General features: G+C 44.1%; 1 long non-coding RNA gene across 2 annotated transcripts in view; it reads right to left on the bottom strand.

Annotated features, from left to right (window-relative positions):
* The window catches only part of LOC146584950 (uncharacterized), a 23,022-nt gene extending 20,290 nt beyond the window's left edge, over positions 1-2,732 (bottom strand). For both annotated transcript variants that reach the window (XR_014898100.1, XR_014898099.1), the window contains exon 1: positions 2,712-2,732. This is a non-coding gene — a long non-coding RNA (uncharacterized LOC146584950). The remainder of the gene's footprint in view (positions 1-2,711) is intronic.
* Positions 2,733-6,912: the final 4,180 nt, after the last annotated feature.

Below are 6,912 nucleotides of genomic sequence, written 5' to 3'. Positions count from 1 at the left end.
GAGAAGAGAAGAGAAGAGAAGAGAAGAGAAGAGAAGAGAAGAGAAGAGAAGAGAAGAGAAGAGAAGAGAAGAGAAGAGAAGAGAAGAGAAGAGAAAAACACGCTGGAGTGATTTTTTTAATCTGGCATTTCACTATGTCATCCTGTTGAATTCTGACAATATTTGTCATGACCCAAATTATAGTTATTTATGATGTGAGAGCACCAAGGGGTCCGAATTAAACATCTGGATCTCTTCAAATGCAAAGCAAATCTCAGTCTGTCTCTCTTTTTCTCTTTTACATGTATATAGACAAAGCAATATAGAATCATATCTGAGACCTGCTTAATCCAGGAACTTGCTTCTAACCAGTGGAACCAGATATCTCAGAGTTAGCTGCAAGAAACCTGTTGTAGGCAGCTGTGGGATAGTCTGCCCTCATGAAATTGCATTGTAAGCCCTAAAAAGTTGGCTTGAACTATGGGCCATAATGAACTATGAAGCATCAGGTTTTATTCCCCGTCCAAACTACTTCTCTTTTAAAGTATTAACTGTAATAGGGGATGTTTCTCTTATTGTGTTGACCCCACTTTGAATATTTTACTGTATTTTTCACCGGAAGATCTTGGTAAAGCCTCAAGTTACACAGTCACYACCTCCCTGTATGAGGAAATATTCTCTTGGGCTGGTTTTCAGTTTGCCATCTTTCACTAACTGCTTCTTATAAAAGAGGCTCCTAGTCAAGCCCAAGACTATACTTAACTATTTTTACCATAACCTCTCTTATTTATCTTCTAAGTGGATCATTTCCAATCCTTCCATTATAACCCCAGTCTTCCCATGCTCCAACCCTCCTGTTATATTTCCAAAATGGCATTACGAGAACCACATGCAATATTCTCACTGAGGAAAAAAAGTTGCCTGTTTCACTAATGGTACAAAACATTTTCTTGTTGTTCTTCAGACCATTCTTTACATAACTTTGATTTTTTTTCTGCAAATACACACACCTTGAAGACTTTCCAGTCTAATTAAAAACAATCTCTTTTCTTGACAAAAAAATTAAACATATATGGAAGACAGGGAGCAAAAATGTGATACCAAACCAAAGTCATTAAGATGACAAAAGGTTAATTTTACGTTAGTTCTGTAATTTGCTTTAACAGAATTGCCTTATTCATACTGGAAATGCTTAAGCAATGATTCTCCATCACCTTTGTGCCTTAATAGGGCAGCTGGGCTTTCCCTGATGTAGGAAATCCCTTCACAGAATAAGGCAGTGTAGGAGGCCTTCTTAGGTGGCCAAGGCGGAAAGGAGCAAGTGGCATAGGATAGGCCCTTGGGAACTGTTCTAACTAGTATAATTTAGAGCATTCTTGCTCTGAGTTATGCCAGGGGCCACTTTGGCATCAAGTCAACCTAGAATCCAGGGAGATGAAAAATGGCTCACAGCCACCTTCCCCCTCCCTATACCCTGGGCCTTCACCATGTGTGGTTTGGCTGGCTCCAGGGATCTGGCCCCTAGATTTTTAAATAGAACATTTTAAGTTGAAGTTGAAAAGTCAAAGAAAATGGAGTACGAAAAGTAAAAAGAGTGAGAAAGTGCTAAAGGGAGAGATTAGAAAAGGAGGGAAGTAGAATGGGTGGCATAGCTAAGTGTGAAGCAGAGCTCATGTTTAGCAAACTGAAGGAGCACTGAGGAGGTCTGGATTCAGTTCCCAGCTACGTTAGAGACTTTCTTTATAATTCCAGGACTTGTCTATTAGGGCCAATTTCAAGGTGACCACTGAGTTTCTTTGACGAGCTATGCTAAATAAGTTTAGTTCATTCCCTGACAGCTAGCCAGCTTTGCCCACAAGCATCATCAGAGTCTGAGGTCAAAAGTGCCTTTTAGCCCTAAATAGCTGAACAGGGAACAGGCAGATGCCTAGAAAGAAAGATATTACTATCTAGGGAGATTCTACAAGACACACGAATGGGATAGCTTTGGTGCCAGGCTGCACACATGACACTCAGGAAACGATGCTCAGTGCTGTAGCCTCTCTCATCACATTACAAAAGAGATTGTGCTGTACCACAACGTGGTAAAGGTCCTACTGCTCAGGTCCACTCTAAGTTTGTATTTGGGGTAGCCAGGACAGTGAGGAGGAAGTACTTACACCACTGGGGGACCCTGAGGTTTCACCTTACACATGAATTCATCAAGATTTGCTTCGAGTCTTTCTGCACTTTAGTTTCTCATCTGTAAAATGGGGATACTACTACTTCTCTAACAGTAGTGTGGTGAGGATACATTCAGAAAAATATTTAAGTAGATTTCAGATACTGCATTTACTGTATTTTAATCATTAAGATGGAAAACAAGATGAGAGATATCCACACCCAACAGTAATATGAAAAAGGAAGTTCAGCTTCAGATTTAAGTGAATGTTGACACAGTAGAAAAAAGGCAGATCTCACTGGTATTATTTGTTCAGAATCTACCCAAATATTAAAATGTTGGTAAAACTTTAAAAAATTTAACCTAAAAAATACTGGAATCTTATACTATCCATACTTGCCTTGTGCCCCAGTGTATACCACCCCATGTCAACCAGCCCTGTTGTGCTCTTGCCCCTGCCTTCAAGCCTTCTTGATATTATTTATGTACCTTTTTCACCATAATGATGGGCAGAGGAGATGTGCTTCCCCCCTCCTCCCCACCCCGTTTGAGCCAAGGCACTCCTCCTTACCCTTGGCAAGGTGCTGTGGAGCAGGACCACTGGTCATATGGATGGAGATAGAAGAGAGGTGCAAACAATAATCCATGGTACCTTCAGCATACCTTGTCTCACAGCCTCTAGCAGAGGATGAAGTCTTCCAGGGATAAATCCTACTTTTCCAGCAACATAAATTTGCAAACAAGAGTCTAACAAAGCAGGGAGGAAGGGAGGGAGGAAGAGAGGGAAGAAGGGAAGGAGGAAGAGGTAGAAAAAGGAAGAGAAAGAGAGAGACTCAGTATCATAGAAGTGGTAGGCATTGTGTTCTGTTTCTGCAGGAGCTATGTAGAAGATCTGCATAGCTTGCTCCACTACTGCTTGTCCAGTTTCATAGTGGGAGATGATGTCCAGCAGCCCTTTATGTGTTCCCTCCCACAATCTGAGGTATTTGTTAGACGTGCCCAGAGAGAGAATCCTAAACTCTCTTGACACAGAGATCATCACACCCCAAGTTTCACCTCCTGTGCCTTTCCCTAAACACTTTCCAATACAGACTTCAAAACTTCTCCTGTGTCCAAAGAACCTCTGCACCAGAATTCTCTCTTTATCAAATCATCTTAGGGACTCCTTTCTTCTAAGCATCATCCTCCAAATGGCCTTCTACACCAAGCTGCTCAACTAAGTGCCTCCATCCTGCTGCCACTGTATTCCTTGCCTTTCCCCCTATGCTCCTGTTGCCACCCTCTCATTAGATACCACACAGCAGCAAGCCCACCCCTTGGTTAGTTCTCCCTGTAGTAAAATAAAGTAGAGGGGGAGAAAGAGAGAGAGAGAAAGACAACAAAACAAAAAGCCCCAGTTCCTACTCTGGCAGAGATTTTAAAACACAGACTGCAATTATGAAAAGGTTACCCAGATGGGACCCAGAGGGCGGGTAAGGGGAAGGAGAGCTGTCATCCAAGGGGAAAAAAATCAGATGTATGGTAGCCCTACTTCTATAATACTATTCCTATTCCATGAGGAAATGTACAATGCAACGATAGTTCTCTTAGCCAGCATGGGCGGGGTTAATTGGATGTTAGGAATTTTTTTAAATAACCCATTCATTTGATAAAAAATTGAGCCCCAGTGATCACACCAAGTACAAATATTTCACTATAAGGCTTGTTTCTAATTGACAGAAGTTCCTGCCTACTTTTAAGTCTCTACCCCAAAACACTGAAAACATAGCCTTGTTGAGAAAATGGTTACAATGTAAAACAATAGCGACCTGCTTTAGTGTTTTCAGTTTTTCTTTGTATTTAAACAGAGTTGAATTATTTTTGCTGAAATAGCTCCAGAAAAAAAATCACCCTGGGAAAGATACCAGACAGAAAATTACAGTGTAAAGGGTGAATAACTGAAAGGTTATAAGCAACTGAATGGAAAAGGGCTTTACAATGGAAACTTTGGGACAACCTTAGGGTGTTACCATAAGCTCCACCTGTACTATGTGTCCACAAATTATAATTAACCATTTTACTACTGCAGCACTGGAAGCTAAGCATTGCTGACTGTACAGATGGAAAGATACTTTAAGGTTTATTATATATGTGGRGAATGCTAAAATGTTATTACTTCATAAAAAAAGAAAAAAAAATGAATGACTAAAACTCTGTGCTTAGCATAACACAGCTCACAACTAAAGCACTGGAGATGCCTAACTGACCTTCTGTCATCTTTTACTTCATCTCTATCAGAGGCTACAAGTTTCTATCAGAAATTACAGCAGTTAAATTATAGTAACTGACACAACAACCAAACATTCAGAATAGAACTTGCATACCTACTTCGGCCTACTGKTTTTTTCTATAGCAAGAGAATCCCAAACTTGGAGAGAGGAATCCTGGGCACAAAGATAGCGTTGGTAGCAGCTTTCTTATACACCTTTCTACAGCCAGACAGGCACAAAGCAAGGCTAGGGGGGAATTCAACACCTACTGAGCAGTTATTCACCAAATTCAATTATTTTCAGATTTGTGTGTTTAGCTAAGACAGAAAAAATAGTATGATATGATCAAAGAGTATTTAAATGGTTAATCAAAGCATACCAGTAAATAGTATAAAGTAACAAAGATATTATCACATAGAGTTAAATTAAATCTTCTGTCAGCACTATCAATAGTCAAAAATGCAAAAGAGTCAAGATATCAACTGTGATAGGCAGGTGGAGGGGGTGGATCTACTGCTGACAGAATGCAGTTTTCTGAATCTCATTCTGAAAATCTTATATGGAAATATCATGAACTATCTTTAACAAAAATAGTTACATTCTTTTTCTACTCCATCAAAATGGCATTCTAATCCAAAGTATTGCAGTGGAAGAGCACATTTCCATGTCTTCGGATATCCCTTCCTAGATGTAATTTTCACGTGTTGGCAGATATGACCGAAGTCCCAACTGCAGCTGGCTTTAAATGGCAGATGTCCACAGAGTGGTTATGTATTGTCTTGGCACCATTCATGCTCCCCCCTCCCTCCACTACTAAAACTGCATGCCATAGTAGATTGCTCTGTACTACAAACTATGAAGGACAAGCCTTGGCTGGTGCCAAGCAGCTAWTAGTCTTTCTATAGTAACTTACACTGTAAACTGTACAGTCCTAAAATTGACCTAGTGGACAAAAAGAAAAAAAATACCCATTATATATGACTAGAACGCAGCTATTTAGACAAGACAAGAGAGACAAAAACAGTGCAGTCAGGAGTCTGTGTGTTTAACTTGGGTGCATTAACGTCCCCAACTCTCTTCCTTCCCTCCTTCCCTCCCTTCCTCTCACCCTTTCCACAAAGTCTGTATTTTATTTATTGATTGGATGTACTTTAGAGATTGGAGGGCTCTTCCTCTCACCCCCACCCCATCCACCCCCCTGCTCCTAAAGGAGGAGGAAGAGGGGGAGGAGGCAAAGTGGGTGCATTACGAGCTGATTGTGCTCTTGCCTCGACCTCCAACAGCCTGATCTGCCTTTGAAGTTTTCCACCCCTCGACTTGAAGTGAGATCGATTACAGAAGAACAACAGGGACAAAGAATCTGGTGCTTTACGTGCAGCCACTTTCCCACGATCAGGGCAGCCAGCTCGACAGCAGCAAGAGATCACCACTTTCCCTATGCTCCTCCTTGCCACCATTCAGAAAACATACAGCCCCCGCCCCAAACTCTTCGCCGAGAAAAGCTGACGGTGGGGGTGGCGAGCCGGGGGCGAGGGGGGGGGCGAAGAAGGTTACAAAAATGAATCATGTTGCTTAAGGATGCAGGGACTAAGGAGTGACTTAAACAGTCTCGAGTTTTAAAAGGAAACAGGAAAATCGGTACAGAGTATGGAGGGGTGTTTAAAGTGCAGATAAAAAATAAACATGCGTAAGTAGCAAAGTTTAGTTAAGCTGCAAGCAAGCACCTCCTTTCCTGGATTGCTGCTCCGCTCACAGCTCCACGCACGCACGCACAAACACACGGGCACACACACGCTCTCCCCCCCCACCCTCCCGCGGAGCTACGTGGGTGTAACACAGCCGGGCAGAGAGCCGCTGCCCCACCGGCTGATGGCATCTGCGCCGGGGACAGTTCAATAGCCAGAGCCGTACGTGTGTGTGCGGGCGCGCCCTCATGAACGGGACAAACCATTTACCTTTGTGTCTGGTAAACATCTTTTTTTGTGTCACTACCGCTGGGACAGTCTATAAACCAGGAGGGGGAAGGAGGGTGCCGGGGGAGTTAAAAGGGCAAAACGGAGATTGTAAATGCCTTACCGAAGCGAAAAGAGCCAATTCCTTCCAGCTCAAGGCAAGAGGTCCTAGACCTTGCCTCAGCGGGCGGGGATCCCGCTCCCCGGCCAGTATGAATGAGCGTTAAGGCAGGGCTGCTCCGCCATCCCCGTGACTGAAACTTGAACTGGCCCGCCGTCCCCCCGGCCCTCGTATCCTTTCTGCCTGCCACCCCAGGGGGAGCCGAGGCAGCAGCACCAACCTCCTGCTGACCGAGACCTGCTGCCTCTCCCTCCTCCCCCCACCCCTACCCCCGGCCGAGATGGGGGGGAAACGTGGCGGGGGTGAGGGACGGCGCCGTGGGGACTGCTCACCCCCACACCTCACGGCGAGAGCGGAACCTGCCAGCCGCGCCGCGCCGCACGTCCCTCAGGGCTGGGGGGCGCTGCGCGCGGGCGGCCGTTGGGCGGCCGTTGGGCGGTTGGGGGGGGG

This window comes from Rhea americana, unplaced genomic scaffold, assembly GCF_003343005.1.
Source record: "Rhea americana isolate MKP2758 unplaced genomic scaffold, rheAme1 scaffold_88, whole genome shotgun sequence".
Lineage (NCBI taxonomy): Eukaryota > Metazoa > Chordata > Aves > Rheiformes > Rheidae > Rhea > Rhea americana.
The sequence above is the reverse complement of the archived record's forward strand: the minus strand, read 5'-3'. Positions and strand labels throughout refer to the sequence as shown.